Here is a 26,690-nt window from a genome sequence, read left to right as displayed (position 1 = left end):
ACTCAGCCACTTTCTCAGGGTTTTATGGGGCAGTTGTTGTCATCTAAGCCAAATGAGATTCTGGCTGTTGACTTCACCATTTTGGAGCCCACAAGCTCAGGCATTGAAAATGTCTTGGTGATGACCGGCGTATTCAGCAAATATACCCTGGTTGTCCAGGGGCTAGTAGTTCCACTATGGCACTAGCAATTATGCTATAGAGCTTATGTTACTGCAATTAATTTAAAGACAGATCAACAGGCAGAATTTTAGTCAAAAAAGTGCGAGTTCAAAACATTCAGTTAAGCAAAGCAAAGTGGCCAAAAACAGACAAAATCCAAAATAGAAATGCACAACGAGATGATAGCAAAACCTAGCAATCAGAGTGTGGAGTGTCCTAGAATCCAATGAATGAAAATGAGGAACGTGTGTGTGTGTGTGTGTGTGTGTGTGTGTGTGTGTGTGTGTGTTAGAATGATGGTGACTGGGAGTGATGTAAAGTCTGGATTGACTATGGAATGATAGTAGAGGCAGGGGGTCTGGGCATGACAGTGGGTACTATAGTAGAGGAATGTCAACTGTCTAACTACAGTCTGGCTGTGGACCCAACAAAGTACACTTTATAGTCAAAAGTTTGTGGAGACGTGACCATCACACATTGTTGAACATCCTATTCCTTATTTAGTTCCCACTTTGCTCTTATAATAACCTCAACTCTTCTGGGAAGGCTTTCCACTAGATTTTGGAGCATGGCTCATTGTGCTCATTCATTCAAGAGCTGGAGGCAGGCATTGATGTTGGGTGAGGAGGCCTAGGGTTCAGTAGGCATTCTAGTTCATCCCAAAAGTGCTCAGTGGGGTTGAAGTCAGGGTTTTGTGCAAGCCACTTGAGTTCTTCAACTCCAACCTTGTCTTCATGGACTAACTTTTCACACAGGGGCATTGTCATGCTGGAACATGTTACAGTTACAGTTACAGTGAAGGGAAAATGTAATGCTTCAGCATACAAAGGCTCGGGTTTACACAAATGTTTGGCAATAAAATGTATTTTAGTGGACCAAACCAAATACTTGAAACAAATACTGTGGCAGAACCAGTCAAAGTATGTATAAAAACAAATGAAACATTGTTTAACAACTCCAGATTTATAAACATGAACCAGCTTGGCTTCTGTAGCAGATTATCAAATAGCACAAGTTTATATAAATAATTTAGCTTAAGCTATCATTACAGATTATTACATTTGCAGCATTTTTACAGATGCTCTTATCCAGAGCAACTTACATTTATCTCATTTTTTTATACAACTGAGCAGTTGAGGGTTAAGGGCATTACTCAAGGGCCCAGCAGTGGCAGCATGGCCACCATGCCACTGCATTGGTATTTTAAAGCACTAATTAAAACAGAAACTGAAAACAATAATGTGAAGTCATTAGGAACAAATTGGTTGACAAAGTCATCAAAAGTTGGAATGATAAAACAAAGCACCTGTGAGATATGAAAAAAGTACACCTCAGGGGTCTGCAGGTACCCCAGTTGGTAGGATGAGGGTTGTAAGGCTAGTGGAAAGATATCTGAACCTGGAGAGAACTGCTCTCTGAGGAAAATAATTAAGGGCATTACTCAATGTAAAAGGCCTTAACACTGAAACTCGCTCCCACAGAATTAACATCCTCACCCGAGATAGCGCTTCATGAGTAGAGACTGGAAGATCCTTAATACATTGTTTCCTTCTTCCTCTCTCCCCACACCCTTCTCTTTGTCTGTATTGAGATCACCTTAAAAATTAGCATCTCCATCTGAAATAGCACATCATGCTGAGTGGAGACTGGAAGATCCTCACTACATTGTTTCCTTTCTCCTCTCTTCTCACACCCTTCTCTCTCTGTGTCGACCTTAAACACACCCAAGGTCTACATGCATTACATAACATGTTTTCTCTCATTCAAAAGGTCTCAGGGCGTCTGGAAAATATGATCTCATTCCTTCAGCAACAGTTCAAATCACGATCAAGATCTAGAGAAAAATATTGTATGTCATTAAAGGCATAGCGTACCTCCTGTATGTAAATAAGGTACATCCTTCCACAGACATTAGGTTTTGAATTTGATTGGTAATGTTGAGTAATGCTGAATGTAATTCTTTCTTATTATTAATCATATCTGGTTAAATAAATTATTAAACTTGATTATATTCTGAATTATTCTGAAATGATTGTCTCTAGTAGATTACATTAAGTCCTTGTTACCGCAAATCTGAGACCAGATTAGTACAGGCTAAAATACAGGTTTAGGTGGAGCATTGGGGCACACCAACTGAGATTTTAGTGTCCAGGCTAACACTTACACTTAGTACTACACTTCGTGTATACAGGCTCGAGAAGGAATTTCCGTTTAGGACAACATAAAGTTGATCGACTAAAGTCTAAATAGGGTGAAGTCTAAACCTCTGGTTATTGTAGTATTTTTCTAGTTAATTGTACATAGGAAACTATGGCATGATTATATAAGGCTAATTTTAACTTAAATATTATTGGTCTAGCTCTGTAAATATTAGTGGTCATGACCTCTGACTAGAAATAATGTTACTATAATTAAGTGTTACTGTCCAAGGAGACTAAACAAAGTACTTTTTAGAAAAGGGCAAGCATGGGCGGCCATCTAAATAGTATTAGTCAATTAACTGCGGCTAATGACCAAGACTGGTGAGTTTGTGACCATGAGATCCACGTACATGGCCAGCGCAAGTCTCTGAGAGACATGGAATCTAAATGAAATAGCACAATCTGAAGTATAGAATAAACTAGACTTAATCAAATGTAAAAGGTTAAAAGTATTTGCAGATCTGTGATCTCCAAATAACTTTCCAATAAATATAACATTTGAGCGTTTTACAATTAGAGCCAGATTTAAATTAAGAGAGAGTAAAACAAAATCTGAATAACAAATTTAATTATCTAAATGTGTTCACATCGCTCCAAAAAGACAGAAACACACAGGAATCCTTCTACCACATCACTGGATACTGTCGTTGGACCAGTGTGTGGACCCCTACAGGGTTAAACATGATTCCACAGTGAACTATGCATTTATTCTGTCCACATCATATTCAAATCAGATGTCTCTTCTGTCTTTTCAGGGTCCATGGCGCTAACCTCTTCAAAACCTAACTTCTTCAAATTATCTTATTCATAGCTATAAAATAAGCATTAACTGTATCTGTCATCACCATTCAGGTAATGTTGGTTGCTTATCAGGTATCTTACATACGTATGTTACTTAATGCAAGTGAAGATGGATGGAACTGCAGAACTTTATTGGATGAGAGATATGTAGACAAATCCAAATCGTATGGTAAACTAGTGGTCAAAAACTGGCAAAAGGTCATGTGATCACCAAACGGGGTATAATAGACAAAAACGAGAATCAGAAACCCGCAGAAAAAAACAGGATCAAAAACCATGGAACGAGAAACATGGATGAACGGCTTAGTACAGGTCTGGCAGAAAACAAAAAAACACTCAAAACTTCGCCCCAAACAAAGACATATGAGGGGTTTAAATAATTAACATAATCAAAGAGGGATAACACAAAACAGCTGAGACATTAGGAAAGTATCAATAGCATACCAGGGGCGGAGACAGGACAGAAACCAAAACAAAACGACCTTGTGGGTCTCAGGCTGGAATTCTGGAGATGAGGTCACCACGTTGACCTCTGGCTGGAGCTCTGAAGGGGAGACCACCTCATGGGTCTCAGGCTGGAGCTCTGGAGATGTGGAGGCCGACCTGTCAGCTTCAGGCTGGGCTGTGGAGGCTTCCCTGTCAGCCTCTGACTGGAACTGGGCTGTGGAGTCTGCCTTGTCAGCCTCTTGCTGGTGCTGGGCTGTGGAAGCCACCCTGTCTGACTTCTCATAGTAGGTGGTGAATGGCAAGACAGGTTTGTCCAACAGGTTGGCCCTCCCCAAAAAACATTTAAGGTTGGGGTGAATTCAGGACTCCTGAACACTTTAATTAAAAGTCCAACAAACTCAACTATGCTGCTAAGGCCGCTGGATCTCATGGCATTCAGGAGCTCTGTCCACTGTAGGGCTGAGCCTGTGAGCTGGGACAACATGAACCCTAGCTGCTGCTTCTCTTCAGGATCGGGGTTCACCAAGCTTGCAAAACAGAATTGGCACTGTAGGAGATAACTTTCCAGATAAACAGAAAATACATCAAGAGGACTCAGGAAAGGCCACTGAGAAAAAAGGATGGAGTTAAGTGCCGGCATGGTTAACTTGGCATGATGTTCCCTTTGCTCTCCCACTGCATCCATGATGTAGGCGAAGTATTCTGTTATGTAATGTGAGTGCAGACAGAAGTAAGTGCAGTTAAGAGCTTTATTGGAAGAGAGATATGTAGACAAATCCAAATCATATGGCAATCTCATGGTCAAAAACAGGCTGCAATATTTAATCAGTCATGGATAACTTACCATGGTGCTTAGAGGCATGGTGGATGCAAGATCTGTAAATAGATTTCCTGGTGTCACCTCATACGTTTCTCTAAATAAGAAAACATTAATACATTTATGGCTGTAAATATAATGACAGCAATCAATAATCCCTATGGTTAATTTCACAGTACAGCAATCAGACTGTGTGGCCTCTTTCTATAGAACTAAATATGCATGCAATAAAATTTCCTACCATATACAGTGGGGGAAATAAGTATTGAACGCGTTAACATTTTTTCAGTAAACATATTTCCAATGAGGCTATTCACATTACATTTTCAAAAGACTTTTGGTATTAACTCAAGAAATCCACACATATAAAGAAATCCAAACATTAAAGTCCATAAATGAAGTTAACTGTAATAAAGCGGAATGACACATGAAATAAGAATTGAACACCCTAACTGAAATTAATTTAATATTTAGTGGTGAAGCCTTTGTTTGTAATGACAGCTTGAAGATGAAAGCTGTCTTGAATGAAAAAAATTAATTGGCCACAGTTTTCAGGTGTGATTTTGGTCCATTCTTCTAAACATATTGTCTATGAATCTTGTTCAATTGTATTCAAGTCAGGTGATTGTCTGGGCCATTCTAAAGCCTTAATTTTTTTTTTCTCTGCAACCAGTTGAGAGTCTCCTTTGCTGTATGCTTTGGATCGTTGTCCTCCTGGAAGGTCCATGCACGTCTCATCTTCATCATCCTTGTGGATGGCAGCAGATTTTTCTCAAGAATCTCCCAGTAAAGGGCTCCATTCATCGTTCCTTCAATTATATTTAGTCTGCCAGTACCATGCGATGAAAAACAGCCCCACACCATGATGCTTCCACATCCAAACTTCACTGTTGGTATAGTGTTTTAAGGGTACAGTACCATATTTTATCCAAACATGGTGTGTAGTATGACAGCCAAAAAGTAACATTTTGCTCTTATCTGACCAGACTACACTCGTCTGACCAGACTACCAATATTTCATAGATTCGTCCAAATGAGTAGTAGCAAACTTTAAACAAGCTTTGACATGCCTTTTCTTTAGTAATGGAGTCTTGCAGGGTGAGTGTGCATAGAGGCCATGGCGGTGGAGTGCATTGCCTATTGTTTCCTCTTTGACAATGGCACCTGCTGCCTCCAAGTGTTTCTGGAGATCTTTCTGAGTGGTTCTTGGCTCTTGGGCTTCTCTTCTGACTATTCTTCTGACGCCCTGGTCAGAAATCTTGCAAGGAGCTCCTGTAATTGGCCAGTTGATGATGGAGTGGTGTTGCTTCCACTTGTGGATAATGGCCCCAATGGTGCTTACTGGAAGATTCAGAAGTTTTGAAATACATCTGTATCCGATTACATCAATATGTTTTGCAACAATAAGGTTGCAAAGGTCTTGGGAGAGCTCTTTTACCCATAATAAAATGTTTCTTGTGTGCCACCTTGGTAACAAAAAGCCTTTTTTATAGACCATCAATTTACTAACCCAGCTGATATTAATTTGCACAGATAGGAGGTATAATTACTTACGGATTTCAGCTGGTTCCTTGCCTTACCTTGCCTTCGAGAACTGCTTTTTCTTAGCGGGTTCAATACTTTTTTTCTTGTGTCATTCCACTTTATTACACATAACTTATTTATGGACTTTAATGTTCTGAATTCTTTATATTTCTGAATTTCTTGAGTTAATAGCAATGTCTGGTGAAAATTTCATGTGAATAGCCTCATTGGGAATTTATTTACTGAAAAAAATGTTGACACATTCACTACTTATTTCCCCCACTTTAATTTCTAATTGCTTTAATACTGTTCATAAGTGTGTTCACTTTTTCCAATCAATATTTTGTCATACCCTTTCATAGTTGAGGAATTATCAACTTGTCATATTTTATAATTGAAAACACTATGTGTTCTCAACTTGCACAGAATTCATTTGGGCAATGACATGAGAGCTGACTGGAGAATTATGGGTCCTAGGAAGCACTCCCAAAGCAGATGCAATTTCATGCTGCTTTAGCACAAAAAAAAATCTTAATTTTGGTGCACAAGTCTTTCTGCCCTTTTGGTTCAGCAGAACTCTTATTTTAAAACTCATTTACAGAAAACACAGGCATACAGGCTGGACAATCAGACCCCTTGTTACAGGTTGGCAGTACAGTTTAATGTTTAAATTATCTCAGTGTTAAACAACACCTTCAGCAAAATATTAAAATGTTAATCTGTTGCCTTAGGCATAACATTTTTCATGTTTTTCATAGTTGAGTAAACCTGTAGCAGAAGCTCTGGTAGACAGCCTATTATTTAAGATAGTAATTAATACTATTAATTATTATTTATTATTATTATTATTTATAAATACATAAATAAAGGAATGGATTCAATAACAAGCAATATGAGTTAACCATTATTAACACTGCAAGTTTTGTGCTGTTCATGTTAACAAATGAATCACTTAAACTTCTTCCCCTGTTGTCTATGTTTCCAGCATTATTAAAGCAAACCCATCATGCATCTCCTATGATAATATGGAATAGAACATAATTTAAACATGTCACTTTGCATTCTGACTGTCACTGCACCGACATCCATGTTTCAAACCCATGTTTCTCAGTCATGGTCCATGAGTACCATCATCCTCCACATTTTTTGTGCAATCCCTGTTCCCAATTCACCTGATGCAACTCATCAGCTGATTAAGAAGCCTGAACCAAATCGACTTGGTTGACCCCAACTATAGATAATAGTGTTGGGTCCATTTCCACCTTTGTCACATTCCAGTCGAGACCAAGTCCTTAACCAGTCGAGTCGAAGTCCAAAAGGGGCAGAGTTGTACTCAAGTCCGAGTCCTTAATGGCCGAGTCCAGCTGAGCCCAGAAAGAAATTAAATTGAAAAAAGATTTGAAATTGCAATTGTTAACTCAACAGTGAGCTATTAAATTAATATTTTAACCAAGCTTATTTCAAGATAATGATACGTTTTCTCAAGTCTATTCAAATAATTATTGCATTTATTAAATTATTAAACTTATTAAATTTACTGAAGTTATTCAGTCAAATGAGTGAGTGAGTGATTTTCTCTTTGTCTTTTCTTTAATTATCATTAATGACACACACAGCAGCAGGTTCGTTAGACTGCTGTCACTTTAAGACCTAATGAAAAGATCCAATATACTGTATTGACACACCTCAGATTTTTTTTCCCAAACTGTTTACATACACTTAAGACATTATCGACTGTGTTTGCATACATTCTCGGTAAGACCTGTATTTTGACATGATATGTGTGTATCTATTTGACAGTCCTAGCGTAATAAGCTGCTAAAGAGAACTCAATTCGGTACTCAGACAATGAAGGGGCTTTCTGTGCGCACACACTTGAAACGGTCAAGCAGGGCAACATTCTGTCATTTCTTCTTATCAGGGGTGATTCTAGTCTATTTGGGCCCTAGGCAAAAATTCTCAGGGGGCCCCTCCAACCAGAGTTCATCACTATTATGTTATAATAATCTGACACCAACCAACAATGTACACAATCTAAACTTTTGTATTCATTTCAAATGTTTACAATAGTACAATTTTCAAACTATAAATACAAAGAACAATACAAATGTAAATAAATAACTAAATAACTCCAGGTCAAAAGACCATTAAAATTGTAAATAAAAATATATGCAAATATAGAACCAAATATAAATTTATTGAATGATAAAACATTGCAAAACACGTAAAATAAAAACAATATATACATAGTACAAACTGTATATCTACAAACTGATTTTTTAGTTTTCTTAGGGAACTAAACCCACATTATAAGGCCAGTGCTCATGAACACCCTTTAAGCACTGGTTCTACAGATGCTGCTTACAGGCCTTGGCTACTGCAAATGCTGCCACTATGTCTTCTATATCTAAATAACAGCAGTCGGTTATTTATCATTATCTTTCTTTTTTCCTCATTCTCTTTTTTCTCTTTCTTTTTTTCACTTCCTGATGGAAAGGTCCTCTTCATTTTCCTTCATTGATGTTGCTTTCTGAAAATATTATCGCCAAAAAGTTGACGAGTTGACGGGAATGACGTGGGGCCCCTTTCAGGAGGTTTCCGGCTATCACATCATTGCAAGGCACTCATTGTCACTGCTGTTGCCACATTTTGAGACATTACTGTGGAGTAAAGTTTGTCAGCCCTCGAGGGCTCCCTACCGCCCTGGGGCCCCAAGCAGCGCCCCTGCTTCTTATCTTAATGTTAAGGCGTTATTTATTATTTAGCTTTCTTTTCATGTTATACGTGACGCAGATTGACTTTCCGAGTTCATGTCTGAGTCCGTGTCAAGTTCGAGTACAAATTTACCCGAGTGCGTGACAAGTCCGAGTTTGTTCATAATTGGACTTGAAACCAGACTCGAGTCTGAGTCCAGGATCGAGTACCCCAACTATAATAGATAATGACTATAATGAAGTTCTTATTCTTGGATTACCCAAAATAAATGCTGAGTTTAGGTACGTATGTCCTGCCTCATCAACATATAATAGTTTATATGTATATGTTAGGGTTTCAGTTTTATATACTATTGTGCACCAAAATTATGTGGTCACCCAAACAATCACACCCATATGTGCTTGTTGAACATCCCATTCCAGATGTAGTCTCCCCCATTTGCTGTTATAATAATCTTGAGTCTTTTGGGAAGGCTTTCCACTAGATTTTGAAATGTGGCTGTGGGGATTTACCCATTCAGCCACAAGAGCATTAGGTGAAGTGTGGGGCGAATGACCTGGTATGCGGTCAGGGTTCAAATTCATCCCAAACTGAATCCAAATTGGTTGAGGTCAGGTCTTTGTGCAGGTCACTCAAATTCTTTCACACAAGCATTGACAAACCATATGTTTATAAACCTTGTATGTGCACAGGGGCATTGCTATGCTGGAACAGGTTTGGGTACCTTCCAGTGAAGGTAAATCATAATGCTACAGCATACAAAGTCATTCAATACAATGTTGTGCTTCCAACTTTGTGGCAAAAATTTGGGGAAGACCCACTATGGGTGTGATGGTCAGCTGTCCACATATGTTTGGCCATATAGTATATGTGTAACTACAGTAGATATAAAAATCTGTACATCTCTGTTATGAAACAAGATGGCGCCCACTGTGCCATATGTCTTTGCATGATCCTCCTGAAACGTATTCACAAATAACTTACATCAGACAGACACTTCTTGTAATTGGCAAAGCTCAATGCAAACTCATCTTTATCATTTCTTATTTGGATAATATTTTATGACCACACTCAAATTGACTAGGCCTACCAATACCGTTGCAGAGTGAACAATGCAGCTGAGGGAAATGGTAAACGGTCTGCACTTATATAGTGCCTTTTAACCTTGGCAGTTCTACAAAGCACTTTACATTGTTTCTCATTCACTCATTCATACACACACACTCACACACCAGTGGCAGCAGAGCTGCCACACAAGGCGCTAGCCTGCCATCAGGAGCAACCTGGGGTTCAGTGTCTTGCCCAAGGACACTTTGGTATGTGGATCAAACTGCCAACCCTTCAAACCACCACACACATAGAAGGACATAAGGATAAAACCTCATGTATGACATCAGGTCTATAATTGCAGTATATTTATGCACTCTGACACCAAATATTTTTTCTTTCTTTCTTTTTTATTTTAATTGTACAAGTTTACTGCCATTGTGTTTCTATTGCACTACTGCCTACCTACCTCGCATTACTACTTGTTGCATATTTTATTTCATACTTGCAATATATCACACTCCACCTGTACAGGGTGTACATAACACAGTGTAATTTCCAACTATTTTATAAAACAGACTGTACAGTATCAATGATTTTGTCAGAAGGAATGCAGAGTAAGAATTTCATTGTACAGTGTAGCTGCCTGTTGTACTGTACATAAGACAATAAACTTTTGAATCTTAAAATTGCAAGTTATGTGAAAAAAATAAAAAGGAGATCAACCATGTCAGTACTTTTTCCATCTTTAATATGACATAATCAACAAAATCCAAGTGAAAAGCTAAAAGAAAGTTTGTATGGGGGGAAAAAAAAGAAAAAAAAAACTTTATGTAATAGTCTACCAACTTTTATTTCACACTTCCATGCAAAAATGCTCCTGATCTATTAAATTGCATGGAGATTGCCTGTGCCAAACCCTCTTCAAGTAATTCCACAGATTTTGGTAGGATTTAAATCTGGATTCTGAATGGGCTATTCCAAAACAATGATCTTCTTCTGAAGCCATTACTTGCTGGAAAGTGATTTTTTTCTTCATCTTCAGATGTCTAAGAGAGGCCTGCAGATTTTATGCCAAAATGGGTTGTAATTCGGAGCTACATATGATTCCCTCTATCTTGAGCCCCTGTCCCAGCTCAAGAGAAGCAGCCCTATATCATGATGCTGCCACCATCATGCTTCTCTGTTCTTCATTGCTGTTCTTTGGGTGATAGGCTGTCTTGCTTTTGTGTCAAACATATCTAGCCAAAAGGTTCTACCTTGGACTCATCAGATCATAACACATTTTGCCATGTGTTGGCAACATTGCAGCAGGCTTGGATGTTTGAGTGTTTGTGTGTGTGTGTGTGTGTGTGTGTGTGTGTGTGTGTGTGTGTGTGTGTGTGTGTGAAAGAGCTTTCTGTCTAGCCTCCCTACTCCATAGCTCAAACATATGAAGAATATGAGAGATTGCTGTCACATGTAGTGAGTGACCAGTACTTGACAGATATTCCTACAGCTCTTTTGATGTCACTGTAGGTCTCTTTGCAGCCTTGCTTATATTTTTTTGTCTTGTCTTTTTGTCAATTTTGGAGAGACATAACGTTCTTGATAATGTCATCATTGTGGTGCTCCATTTTCTTCACTTGTTGATGATTGACTGCACATCTAATGTTTTGGAAATTATTTTGTACTCATCTCTTGATGGATATGTTTCAAAAGTGAGATTCTATACTGGCTTTGGAAGCTGTTTGTGTACTATAGCTTCAGCATCTGGTTGTATCTCCAACATACATCCCCCTCTTTTCAGTCGAGTCTCTTAGGGCTGAAATGAATGCAGGGTATTTCTGAGGAAATATCAAAAAGGGGAATATTGTTGAAGACATACATCGTATCAAGGTAGGGACTGAGGCCTGGGGAATGAAGTGGTTGAGGCCACACTTCTTTCCCGATAGTTCTGTGTTCACAATAAAAAAAAAAACAGTAATGTCTGCTGCTGGTAGCTCCACTTTGACCAACTCAGAGTATGGTTTTCAGACATCATAGCCAGTGTAGGCTATAAATCTGGCCGCTGAAGGGGTACCAACTCCTAGGTGTCTCTCAGCTGAGGTTTGGAGAATGTTTTCAATACTAGTGCTTTATCCACAGGGAAGTGTATGCTCTAATACGTATCTATTCATTTGTAGTATAAAGATTGCCTGTGGAACTAGTAACTGAGGTGCTGGGATTCTATTATAGGGGATGCATTCAAGCAGACTTAGGTTTTTACACTCGAGGGTGTGGCTTGAGGCTTACCTGAGGGTATGCTGTAAGACGAGACATTCTATGTTCAGGAAGTGTTTTTGTGTGTATATACTTCAGAGACATTTTTTGACAGACATGGTGCAGTATGGCATAGTGGGTATTCTCGTTCTCAAAGCATCAAGCGGGATGCAACGTATAGTTCCCTTGGAATGGGAATGTCTGGGTTACATATGTAACCCTGTTCCCTGAGAAGAGAAGGAGACATTGCATCTCACTGGCCATACTTTGTCATGCCTGCAAATTGCGTCTTCCTTCAAACAAATAGAAGCTGAATGACATGGTTTGTGGGTGCCTTATATGGTCTTCGTGATGTGTTTATAATTCAACATCTGACTGAGGCAGGCCAGTCAAGTTGGCATGATTTCACACATATTCAGACACCGTTTCTGCCAAGGGGCATTCCCAAAGCATCAAGCGTGATGCAACGACTTTTTCCCTTCTCAGGGAACAGGGTTACAGACGTTTTCTAGTTGTTGTTTTTTTTTTTTAAAGAACACAAAAGGACGTTAGTAAAATATACTGGTCTAAAGCATAAAATTGAAAACCACACAATTTAAGACTTATTAACGCCATAATGTAAACATTTTAAGGATCCACAGACACCCTGGAATTTATATTGTATTTCAGATACACACACACAAACACACACACACACACACACACATATATATATATAAGTTATGTAAATATATGTAAATATATAAGTTTAGAGACACTTGACTGAAATGTTTCTCATGATCTTAAAAACCTTTTGATCTAAAGGTGTATGATTAAATGTTTGAAATCGGTCTTGTAGACAAAAATATAAGTGTGCCAACATATTCATTTCTTTATTTAGACAACTAACTATTTTAATTACATTAAAAAAATCTTTTAAATGGATGACTTGGAGTGAAATATTCCGAAAAAGCAGCCAATAAGTGTCCAGCAAAGGTAGGAACTCCTTTAATACTGTTTAAAAAGCATTTCAGGGTGATTCTTCAAGGAATTGGTTGAGAAACTGCCAATAATACATTTCTGAAAATTCTAGTCAAAACGTGAATCTACTTTAAAGATGCTAAAATATCAAATTATTATTATTTTTTAAATTTTTAAAGGGGTGTGTAGACTTTTTTTATGTCCATTGTATAGAGTAGATACAATTTCTGAGAGTAGAGTATATCAGAGATTATATGTTATAAACAGACAAAAAAAACACTTGTGTGTGTGTGTGTGTGTGTGTGTGTGTGTGTATACAGTGCTCTCCTATAATATTGGCACCCTTGGTAAATAAGAGCAAAGTAGGCTGTGGAAAATTGTCTTTACCGTTTAACCTTTTGATCTTTTATAAAAAAATTCACAAAAATACTCTGCTTTCATGGATATGAAGTCAAGTGGCTTTTATTGTCATTTCAACCATATACAGCTGGTACAGTATAACAGGTATATCAGATATAACAGGTAGTGCAAAATAATAACAATGCAACAAAAAATGCTGTGAATATAAACATAACATACTATGCCATACAGCAGATAAGCTTATACCATATGTGGACATAGCAGTTATTGCAGTAGCAGCCAGCCAAAGTATATAATAGTGACAACAAATTAAACATAATGTTTTTATAGGTACAGTAGCAGCACAGGTACAGGTAGTCAGTACAGAAATGTACAAAAACTGCAAGGGGAGGGGGATGGTGTTCAGTTCAGTGTGTGCGGGTGTCAGTCCAGTCTCCGAGTATTGAGAAGTCTGATGGCTTGGGGGAAGAAGCTGTTACACAGTCTGTCCGTGAGGCCTGAATGTTCAGTACCTTTTTCCAGATGGCAGGAGGGTGAAGAGTTTGTGTGAGGGGTGTGTGGGGTCATCCACAATGCTGGTGGCTTTGCAAACACCAAGGAATTTGGTGTTCTTGACGATCTCCATGGAGGAGCCATCAATGGTCAGTGGAGAGTGGTCGCTTCATGCTCTCTTGAAGTCAACAATCATCTCTTTTGTTTTGTCCACATTCAGAGACAGGTTGTTGGCTCTGCAGCAGTCCAGTATCCGCTGCACCTACTCTCTGTATTCTGACTAGTCATTCTTGCTGATGAGACCCACCATGGTTGTGCCATTGATGTACTTGATGATGTGATTGGAGCTGTGCATTGCTGTACAATTGTGAGTCAGCAGAGTGAACAACAGTGGACTAAGCACACTGCTCTGGGAGGCCCCCGTGCTCAGTGTGGTGGTATTGGAGATGCTGTTCCCAATCCGGATTGACTGAGGTCTCCCAGACAGGAAGTCCAGGATCCAGTTGCAGAAGGATGTGTTCAGGTGTTCAGCCCAGCAGGTTCAGCTTACCAAGCAGGTGCTGAGGAATGATTGTGTTGAATGCTGAACTGAAGACTATGAACAGCATTTGAACGTAGGTGTCCTTTTAGTCAAGGTGGGTGAGGGCCAGATGTAGGGTGGTGGTGATGACATCATTTGTTGAGTGGTTGAGACAATATGTGCATTGTAGGGGGTCCAGTAAGGGGGGCAGCAGGGTCTTGATGTGCCTCATGATGACCCTCCCGAAGCACTTGATGGGATAGTAGTCATTCAGGCAGGACACTGAAGACTTACTGAAGACTTACTCAGCACAGGGACAGTGGCGGTGCCCTTGAAGCACATTTGAATGACAGCTCTGCTCAGGGAGATGTTGAAGATATCAGTGATAATATCCACCAGCTGGTCTGCATATCTTCTGAGCACTCTACCAGGAATGCTGTCTGGTCCATCAGCCTTCCATGGGTAGACTCTGCATAATTCATTCCTCACATCAGCCATAGTTAAGCACAACCTGGTCATTCATAGGAGGGGTGGTATTTCTTGTCCTCAAATAATTTTGTGCCTCAGACTGAGTGTAGAAGTTGTTTAGCACATCTGGAAGGTAGGCATCACTACTGATGTTGTCCTGTAGTTGCTGCTGGCCTGAATGCCCTGCCACATGCACCATGTGTCTCCGCTATCTGTGAAGTGACAGTGGATTTTATGGGCATGTGCGCGCTTTGCCTCTCTGATGGCCCAGGACAGTTTGGCTCTCGCTGTTCTTTGAGCTGCCTTGCCCTGAAGGTGAAGTCTCAGGTCCTCAGCAGTGCACACACCTCCGCAGTCATCCATGGTTTCTGGTTGGAGTGTGTGGTGATGGTCTTGGAGAGAGTGACATTATCAATGCACTTGCTTATGTAGCTAATCACTGATGCCGCATATTCCTCCAAGTTGGTGGAACAGTTCTGAAGAGCAGAGATGGCTCCTGCTGGCCAGGATTTTCCTGCTTCAAAACTGGTTTGGAGCATCTGACAAGTTGTCTGTATGCTGGGATTAACATAACAGAGATGTGGTCTGAGTAGCCTAGGTGGGGGTGGGGCTCCACCCAATACATGCCAGTGATGTTTGTGTAAACAAGATCCAGTGTGTTCACCCCTCTTGTTGCAAAGTCCACATGTTGATGGAATTTTGGGAGCAATTATTTGAGGTTCTCATGGTTGATATCACCAGCGATGATAAACAGTTCATTGGAGTGTGTGTTCTGCAGTTTGCTAATAGCCAAATATAGTTCACAGAGCACCTCCTTAGCATTAGCACTCTTGGGGAATGTACTTTTCCATTTGACTTCCTCTCTGTGTGCGCCAAAATCACCTTCGGTGGTTATTGCCAAAAAGCTTTATTTTGGTTTAATTTGACCATAGAGCCTGATCTCATTTGATGTTCCAGTAGTGTCTAGCAAATTGAATATGCTTGAGTATGTTTTTGGTGAGAGTAGTGGCATTTTTCTTGAAACCCTTCCAAACAACTTGTGGTGATGTAGGTGACTTCAGATTGTATTTTTTTGTGAAGCTCAACATCCTTTTGCCACACATCACAGCTATATTCCTTGGTCTTACTCATTGTTGTGAATGACTAAGGGACTTTGGTCTATGTGTTACCTCATATTTATACCCCAGTGAAACAGGAAGTCCTGGGTGAACAATTTCCTGTTCCCAGTCACAGAGGTGTACTAAATTTTTTTTTATAAATTTTAATATAATGTGACTATAGTACAAATATTTTTTTCTGATATGAACTCATAGGTGTACCTATAATTATTGCACACCTATATTTAATAAAGATTTTTTTTTTATATAAACCTTTGTTGTGTTTGCAATTGTTTGATATCCATCCCTGACTTTTTTTTAACAAACGATCAAAAGATAAACAGTAAAGACAATTTTTCACAGCCTTCTTTGCTCATATTTACCAAGGGTGCCAATATCAGTGGAGGGTGCTGTATGTATGTATATTTACACAGAATGTATACAAAATTATCATATATGTTGATCTGTATATGCCAAAGTAATCTCTCTTCCTCTTTCAGTTCTAGCACCTCTAAAGCACCGAAAGTGTCTGCCAAGTACCAGTATCTGCCCTAAGTCGCCTGCACTCTCTGAGTGATGTGGCTTTAAAAAAGGCCCGACAGCCCACTTATACTGCACTTATAAAACTGCCATGATTTCTTGAATGACCAACAACATCTGCCAATAGTGATGGATTCCCCTGTCTAAAAACTCAGGCTGTAGTTGTTGCATACAGGCAATGTGGCAATCTATTTAACCCATAACTATTCATCTGCTATTCTCAAACCTTACAATACCAAACCTATAGTATTTGAATTTCTAATCCACTTTTGTTCACATCAACCGTTAAGCTAGATGGAATTACTAGTCTCTCAAGTCACTGAGCCGCAAGGTATTATACAGTGAGGGAAAAAGTATTTGATCCCCTGCTGATTTTGTACGTTTGCCCACTGACAAAGAAATGATCAGTCTATAATTTTAATGGTAGGTTTATTTGAACAGTGAGAGACAGAATAACAACAAGGAAATCCAGAAAAACGCATGTCAAAAATATTATAAATTGATTTGCATTTTAATGAGGGAAATAAGTATTTGACCCCCTCTCAATCCGAAAGATTTCTGGCTCCCAGGTGTCTTTTATACAGGTAACGAGCTGAGATTAGGAGCACACTCTTAAAGGGAGTGCTCCTAATCTCAGCTTGTCCACAGAAGCTATCAATCAATCAGATTCCAAACTCTCCACCATGGTCAAGACCAAAGAGCTCTCCAAGAATGTCAGGGACAAGATTGTAGACCTATACAAGTCTGGAATGGGCTACAAGACCATTGCCAAACAGCTTGGTAAGAAGGTGACAACAGTTGGTGCGATTATTCGCAAATGGAAGAAACACAAAAGAACTGTCAATCTCCCTCGGCCTGGGGCTCCATGCAAGATCTCACCTTGTGGAGTTGCAATGATCATGAGAACAGTGAGGAATCAGCCCAGAAATACACGGGAGGATCTTGTCAATGATCTCAAGGCAACTGGGACCATAGTCACCAAGAAAACAATTGGTAACACACTACGCCGTGAAGGACTGAAGTCCTGCAGCGCCCGCAAGGTCCGCTGCTCAAGAAAGCACATATACATGCCTGTCTGGAGTTTGCCAATGAACATCTGAATGATTCAGAGGACAACTGGGTGAAAGTGTTGTGGTCAGATGAGACCAAAATGGAGCTCTTTGGCATCAACTCAAATCGCCGTGTTTGGAGGAGGAGGAATGCTGCCTATGACCCCAAGAACACCATCCCCGCCGTCAAACATGGAGGTGGAAACATTATGCATTGGGGGTGTTTTTCTGCTAAGGGGACAGGACAACTTCACCACATCAAAGGGATGATGGGCGGGGCCATGTACCGTCAAATCTTGGGTGAGAACCTCCTTTCCTCAGCCAGGGCATTGAAAATGGGTCGTGGATGGGTATTCCAGCATGACAATGACAAAAAACACACGGCCAAGGCAACAAAGGAGTGGCTCAAGAAGAAGCACATTAAGGCCCTGGAGTGGCCTAGCCAGTCTCCAGACCTTAATCCCATAGAAAATCTGTGGAGGGAGCTGAAGGTTCGAGTTGCCAAACGTCAGCCTCAAAACCTTAATGACTTGGAGAAGATCTGCAAAGAGGAGTGGGACAAAATCCCTCCTGAGATGTGTGCAAACCTGGTGGCCAACTACAAGAAACGTCTGACCTCTGTGATTGCCAACAAGGATTTTGCCACCAAGTACTAAGTCATGTTTTGCAGAGGGGTCAAATACATATTTCCCTCATTAAAATGCAAATCAATGTATAACAGTTTTGACATGCGTTTTTCTGGATTTTTTTTTGTTGTTATTTTGTCTCTCACTGTTAAAATAAATCTACCATTAAAATTATAGAATGGACATTTCTTTGTCAGTGGGCAAACGTACAAAATCAGCAGGGGATCAAATACTTTTTTCCCATCACTGTATTCATCATAATTTTTTACAAATGAAGGACTTATTCAGTGGGGGAAATAAGTATTGACCATGTCAATATTTTTTTCAGTAAATATATTTCCAATGAGGTTAGTCACATGAAATTTTCACCAGACATAAGTATTAACTCAAGAAATCTGCAAATATAAAGAATTCACAATATTAAAGTTCATAAATATATTTATGTGTAATAAAGTGGAATGACACAGGAAACAAGTTTTTGAAGACACTAAGAAAAAGCAGTTCTCCAAGGCAAGGTAAGGCAAGGAATCAGCTGAAAACCATACATAGTTGGAAAGTAGTTACGTATACACCCTATCTGTGCAAATTAATATCAGCTGGGTTAGTAAATTGATGGTCTATAAAAAGGCTTTTCATTACCAAGGTGTCACACAAGAAATATCTCATGATGGGTAAAAGCAAAGTGCTCTCCCGAGACCTTCACAACCTTATTGTTGCAAAACATATTGATGGAATCAGATACAGACATATTTCAAAACTTCTGAATCTTCCAGTAATCTTCCAGTGTTGATTCCACTTGCGTATAATGGCCCTGATGTCACCATTATCCGGAGCTGGAAGCAAGATCACTTCGTCATCAAGTGGCCATGCACAGGAGCACCTCACAAGATTTCTGACAGACCACTCAAAAAGAGCTCCAGAAACACTTGGAGGCTGCAGGTAACATTGTCACAGAGAAAACAATATGCAATGCACTACAGTGCTCACTCTCACCCCGCAATTGGTGGAATCGGATACAGACGTATTTCAAAACTTCTGAATCCTCCAGTAAGCACCACTGGGGCCATTATCCGCAAGTGAAAGCAATGTCACTTTCGTCATCAACTGGCCTCATCATTTTCCCAAGATTTCTGACCAGGGAGTCAGAAGAATGGTCAGAAGAGTAGCCCAAAAGCCAAGGACCACTCAAAGAGCTCCAGAAACACTTGGAGGCAGCAGATGCCATTGTCAGAGAGAAAACAATAGGCAATGCACTCCACCGTTCACGCTTACCCCAGAAGACTCCGTTATTAAAGAAAAGGCATGTCAAAGCTTATTTACAGTTTGCTACAACTCATTTGGACGAGCCTATGAAATACTGGAGAGTGTAGTCTGGTCAGACAAGAGCAAAATTTAACTTTTTGGCTGTTATACTACACACCATGTTTGGAGAAGAAATTGCACTGCATATCACCCTAAAAACAGTATACCAACAGTGAAGTTTGGATGTGGAAGCATCATGGTGTGGGGCTGTTTTTCATCGCATGGTACTGGCAGACTTCATATAATTGAAGGAACAATGAATAGAGCCCTTTTTGGAGATTCTTGAGAATCATCTGCTGCCAGCCGCCAGGATGATGAAGATGAGATGTGGGTGGACCTTCCAGCAGCACAACGATCCAAAGCATACAGCAAAGGAAACTTTCAATTGGTTTCAGAGAAAAAAATCAAGGTGTTAGAATGGCCCAGTCAATCAAGATTTAAAGTCAAGTTTTAAAGACAATGTATTTAGAACAATGGGCAAAAATCACACCTGGATACTGCGGCTGATTAATTTCTTCATACAGGAAACATCTTGAAACTGTCATTACAAACAAAGGCTTCTCCACTAAGTATTAAATACATTTCAGTTAGCGTGTTCAATACTTTTTTCCGCTTTATTACACATAACTTTTAAACATAAACATTTTATGTTTGGATTTCTTTATATGTGTGGATTTTGTGCATTAATACCAATGTCTGGTGAAAATTTTATGTGAATAGTGAATATTGAATAGTCTCATTGGAAATATATTTACTGAAAAAAATGTTGACGCATTCAATATTTCCCCCGGTGTATATGGTTATAATACATTTGGGCAATGTGGTATTTAAATTCCTTGGTGATTCTGCATGGTTCTCTCCAGGACAAATTATTAATTTGTCTACAAAATTTTTTGTCCAGTTTTTCATGGGGTATTGTTTAACATTTATTCATCTAGCAGATGCTTTTTTTATCCAAAGCATCCCTGCACATATAAATCATTAGATCAAAATAAAGACAGACACTGAGCAACTGATTGCCTATTAATGCAAAGCGAATTTTAACTGTATATACTATATAGCGTTGAGTGTAAAAGTTCAAAACTTTACAAGGGATACAAGGGTAGAGATACACAGATACCATGCTATGCAGGGACAACATAAAATAAAGGAATCTGTTTTCTTTTGAAGTTTATCTTCCCCCCCCCCTTTTTTTTTTTTTTTTACAAATAAATGACTGCACTCTATTTATATAATGTCAGTGCAAATCAAGAGTCTTGCTACCATTATCAAGTTATTATTATTATTATTGTTATGATTATGATTATGATTATTATTATTAGTAGTAGTATTTGAAGTCTGCAAAACGTGCAAAAATTCCTCCTGGGTACCGGGTATAAGGTGACTTCCATCATAGACCTTGCAGTTCAGTTTTCATGTTAAAAAATGTTAATCAAAGGTCTGGGGAAAATGACAATGAAAACGAATTAGCCTAAACCATCTCTCACTGCATAATGAGTCACAAAATAATGACACTTTTAAAAGAGGTATTTAATGGCTATGTGCCATCTCTTCTGATGCAAAGCAGGTTAACAAATGAATGACATTTATTTTATGAGATATGTTACAACCAGTCATAAGTCTCTGTTCTATTTCACAGATATAGTAAATAATTATTTCATTTTGTATATTATAAATCTTTATTTTGTGGTGGATTTTTTTTTGTATCCCAATGTTTTCTTGTCCACCTGCTCCCTAGTTAATTAATGGGCCCATGTATGTACCCATCAACTAGACTTCTCCTCTGGAAATGGTCTATCTATGTAATTTTCTTTATGAACTTGACTGGGCTGTGTCACATAAAGGAGGCACGGACAGAAGCAGGTGCAGTAGTTTAGCAGGTAGTTTAATACAAAAACAACAAATCCAAAGGGTAAAGCAAAAATCCACAGCTTTAAACAGACAGAGGTCAGGCAATCAGGCAAACAAACAAAACAAGGCTAAGCAGAGAGACAGGTCATAAACAAGAGCAAAGTCAAAACCAGGGAAACAAACACAATGTCAAGGCTTGGTATAGGAAGAGAACAGGCCAACTGAGCAAATACTTCACGAATACATAGTGTTCAGAAAGTCTCTTATATAGTGTGGAGTGATGCTTATTTGCTTATCTAAAGAGTGCTTTGAGTTACCATTTCCTTCCTGGTAGCTTGAACTAATCTGCCCATTTTCCTATGGCCTCTCTTATCAACAGGGTGCTTCCACCCACAGAACTATCCCTCACTCAGTGTTTGCCATTGTTGTTGTTGTCCGCACCATTGGGTTGCATGGCTGCTTCTGGAACAAGAGCACTAATTTTTATTGATGATGTAACTCAGGATGATATCAGCAGAATAATTTCAGTATTCTGAAATTCAGAAATTGTCTGCCAATTTACAAAAATAAAAATAAAAAATGCATCGACTCTAACTGGGAGGATCTTCATCATGCAACAAGACCTTCACCCAAAACACACTGTCAACACAAAAAATGGACTTCATCAGGGGTAAAAAGAGGAAGGTTTTAGACTGGCCAAGTCAATCACCAGACATTAACCCAACTGAGCAGCATTTTACCTCCTGAAGAGGAGACTGAAGGGAGAAACCAGAAAAGTACAAAAGCCTGGAAAAGCAATACAAAAGAAGAATGCACCAGTTTGGTGATGTCAGTGGGCTTGATGCAGTTGCTGCAAGAAAGTGATATGCAACCAAATATTTAGTGTTATTTCTTTAATCTCCTTTACGACTGACTATCTGTTCCTATAATTTTGATCACCTAAAATTGGGTGGTCTGCCAACAATGGTACAATGTTGTAAGTCATTTAACACATCTAAGTGTAAATGGATACTGAAATTCTGATCTACAGTATCATCATATCCATCTTTTGGTCTCAAACACAAATGTCTTCAGTGTATAATATATATATAAAGAATTGTCATTGCTGTTCTAATACTTTCAGAGTAAGTACTTTTTATTTCCATGAAGACAACTGTACTTGTTTTGAAGTGTATATGCAGCACAAAACCATGTAAATGAAAGTGTAGACACCAGAACAGAAATAACTGCAGCCATGTCATCTTAAATAGTGTTGCATATTGTATGTCTTAAGATGTTATTAATGTATTTTGTACATTAATAAAACATGAGGTAAAATGTTGCCGAATTATGAATCTTGTGTAACATACTGTCAGAATAGTAGTCTGTTTATCTGCCAATAAAGAGAGTTAGATGCACTCTGTAGTGAGCCTCTTGATAGATGAAAAGAAGCTAACTTATGGCAGGCTGCCTGAGAGAAAATGAGTGCAACAACATTAGCTTTTGTAGAAGTGAAGTTAGTAAATAAATGTAAGCAAGTATTCTTTTAGGTGAGCATTATTCTTTTCACAGTGATTCTTCAGAGGCATCGATGGGGGAAAGTGAATTGGGAGATAGAATTTAAACAAACATTCAGTTGTAGCAGAAAATTAGTTATTTACAGAAGATTAAAAAGTATCCTTTTATAACTTGGCTAACATAAGCTTTCTGATTTTTAGATCTGTATAAAATGGCTCAGCCCTTATGGCATCATTTTTTTAAGTTTTAAACATTGGTATAACAATTGCACATTAAACACATGCATATTTTAATGTAATTTACTCAAGAAATACATTATATGGTGTGCATATTAATTAACCATTACATGTGTTGATAATTCTTTCTTTAATGATTAATTAATTAATTAATTAATAAAGATTGTAAATAAAATTGTTAATTATTCCTTGAAAGCATTTTTTAATAAAATCTAATAATAATAATAATAATAATAATGAATAAAAAATAGAATCTAATAGTAATAATAATAATAATAATAATAATAATAATAATAATAATAACAACAATAATAATAAACCTTCAGCAATGTGCTTTAAACTACAGTGTGGTTGAATTGTGAAATCTGACACATTAGAAGGTGTGAATTAATTGTATTTAACAACTTGGACATAGCTATAATAATAATAATAATAATAATAATGCACTTGGGTAAATAATGCACTTGGGTAAATGGGTAAAAGTGGGTGAAAAACACCAGTAATAACAGCATAGTGCAAAATTGTCCAATAATTCCTTGACAACTTATAATTATGTTGTAACACAAGTGTAAGTGTCAGTCTTTATTAGAATAGAATAGAAAAGAATAGAATACCTTCATTGTCATCATATGAGTAAATTGAAACAAGGTTTTTACCTTCAGTAACATGAATATAGAATATGTATGTAATAGAAATAATGGAATATTATGAGGAACAGACATTATATATATATATATATATATATATATATATATATATATATATATATGTGTGTGTGTGTGTGTGTGTGTGTGTGTGTGTGTGTGTGTATGTTCCTGAACAGATATGTGTAATGTACAATATACTGAATAATATAATTCATTGTGACTTATTGCACAACCTTGATAACTAAGACTTGTTTATAATTAGAAATCAACTACAATTAATAGCAATAAAAACATTGTAAATATTTTGAATGCCAGCATTGACACATAAATATACCTCCTACCTAATCCTGGAGGGACAATAAATAAGATGCTAAATATGCATGTCCTTGCCATTTTTGGATGTTTAAACACAAAATAAATTTTTCTCATATAACTTTTTTATTTTGACATCACGGTGGTCTAAATTTTAATAATGTATCTGTAAATATTGCTGTAGTTAATCTGGAAATAAGTGAAAAAAAAAAATATATATATATATATATATATAATCATTCAGTTTTCTTGAAGAACTGATGACAATGTTTCTAATGTTATTATAATCATAAATATTTAGAGTTGCTTTATAATTATTCACTGGTCATTATTAGTTACAAATGTTGCGCAGTACAGCGCGTGACATTATAATGAATGGTGGCGCTTGTGTTATGAGATGATACTAAGTTATCAAGGAATTATTTAGAGAACATACCATAGCTTTGCTGAATTCTCAATACTGATTTGTCAAAAGGTGTTGAATAATTTTCTATAACAGCAGCTCTGACAATAGTTTAGCTTGTAATTCCAGTCACAGGTTTATATTACGTGCTTGTTCTAATGTGTTATTGTTTCTATAGTGACATCTAATTCATAGAAATTAGTATTTACGCCATATAAGTGAAGCATAATAAACCACAGATAGGAAAATCTGTTTTTATTCATAATGCATAGTTGTTGACATAGTTAATCTTTCAGAAAGGAGATTTTACGTGTAACATTTGATAGGAAATGAATAAAACAGGACATGATGTTATTTAATGTGGCATCACACCAATTCACCATTGATTATTCCTCTAACAGCACACAGTTTTTTTTAACTTATTATTTTTTACTTATTAGGACTTTTATAAGACAGTATTAGAGCGATTAAAATGCTTACAAGGAACTTACAAAGAATCACATGTAGATAATAATTTCTGAATATAAGCTTTATAGAATGTGTCCCCAAATATTTCTCATGAGATGGGTGAGTTGTGTTGTTTTTTCCCCTTCCATTCCATTGCACACAACAAACAGCACATTTGCAGTCATGGAGCAGGCAGACATTCCAATTTCAGCTGTGTATATATATCTGTTTACAAATCACCCCGGGTTCAAGAAATAGTGTAATTACTGTGTCCCAGACAAGCTGGGCGGCAGTAAAAGTTAAATTACTTTCGCCCCCAGAGATCTGATATGAGTGTGAATGAATTCTCTTTGTTATGTTTTCTTGACAGGGACAAAATAGCCTCAGAATTCAATGTAATAAGTAGCTAATTAAACTGGTTGACAACAGCCATGAAGAGAAATATCCCCTCTGTGTGGGATTTAATTAGATTAGTTAATAGTATATGAAGATGCTCAATGGGCTGAGATTGAGTCCTGAAAAATAAATAAATAAATAAATAAATAAGAGGGATATATACAGTATAAATGAAATCAAATAGGATAAGCTAGCTAATCTTTCATTAAAATGCTGCTAATGACTCAAATCCTAATTAGTGCCCTTCGGTATATGATATGATAATGAAGTCAATTACAGCTCGGTATAGGGATTATTGCAATGCACCCTCTATGTTTCTCTTTTTTGTTGACTTCATTCATTCTTCAATCTCCTTCACCTGTCTTATTTATTTCAGTCCCAGATAAATATTTGCAGATGTCTTTTTTTATGTGCAATCTGTCTGTAATGTTTTCCTTGATCGATGTGAACATTTTAAATGTGACAAATGATAAGGAAGTGTGAGCAATGTATCGCTAAGGCACATCAGACTAACAGGTTTTTCCAGGGTGTCATTTTTCTCTCAGCACTTATCATTTTTCTCCCTCACAAGCAGATATATCTAAGGTATGAAGCATATTCTGTGTAGCATCAAACACATTGTTGGCAGTATCCTGAGATACTTAATACACAAAAGAGATTTTTTTTTTTTTTTATCTCAACAATTCAGTGGCTATGTGCCTGAAGAATTAATTGTGCTGAATATTGATTTTCAATTTTTATTCCACCAGTGTTCTAAAATTGCCCAATGTTAGGTCAATGCTTCTATTGTTGGATTTAGTCTTTATTGCTTCATTTTGGTCCAAGTGAACACATGTAAACATATAAAGTTATAGAAATGCAACGTCCATACAGCATTTGGGAATTTTGTTACTTATGACAAATATACAAATATTTTATTAGACTATATTAAGAGGGGGTCAAAACTATAATAAATAAATAAATAAATAAGCAAACAAATAAATAAAAACTATATATATATATATATATATATATATATATATATATATATATATATATATATATATATATATATATATAATAATCTTTGCAGACATCTCTTTTGGAAATCCTTAATGTTAAGATAGGTGTTGTTAACTGGCATATTGTTCACTAGTCAAAAGTGTTAAAGTTAAGCAACAATGTTAAGCCATGAATAAACACTTAAAATTTTCTTATTTGTACCCAGGAACTAAATAAGGATTAACATGGTAAGAATTAACATGTAACATTAATTTATTTAAATTAAGCTTTTTACAAATTTTTGTTGAATACTCCTGTTTATTCTGACATCAAGTCAAGTCAAGTCATCTCATGTCATTCCTCTATATGACTTGTATACATTTCACCTGTTTATAAACAAAATTCTGTTTCTCAAGGACAATGATGCAACACATCATTACAGTATGCTAGACTACATAAAGTGCAAATACAACAAAGGTGAGAGATGAGTGCACAGAACAATATGCGCAGAACATAATACACAGGACAATAAGTACAAAGAACATGGCCTTTA

This window comes from Ictalurus furcatus, chromosome 11 (genome assembly GCF_023375685.1).
Source record: "Ictalurus furcatus strain D&B chromosome 11, Billie_1.0, whole genome shotgun sequence".
NCBI classification, from domain to species: domain Eukaryota; kingdom Metazoa; phylum Chordata; class Actinopteri; order Siluriformes; family Ictaluridae; genus Ictalurus; species Ictalurus furcatus.
This window is presented reverse-complemented; position numbering follows the sequence as displayed.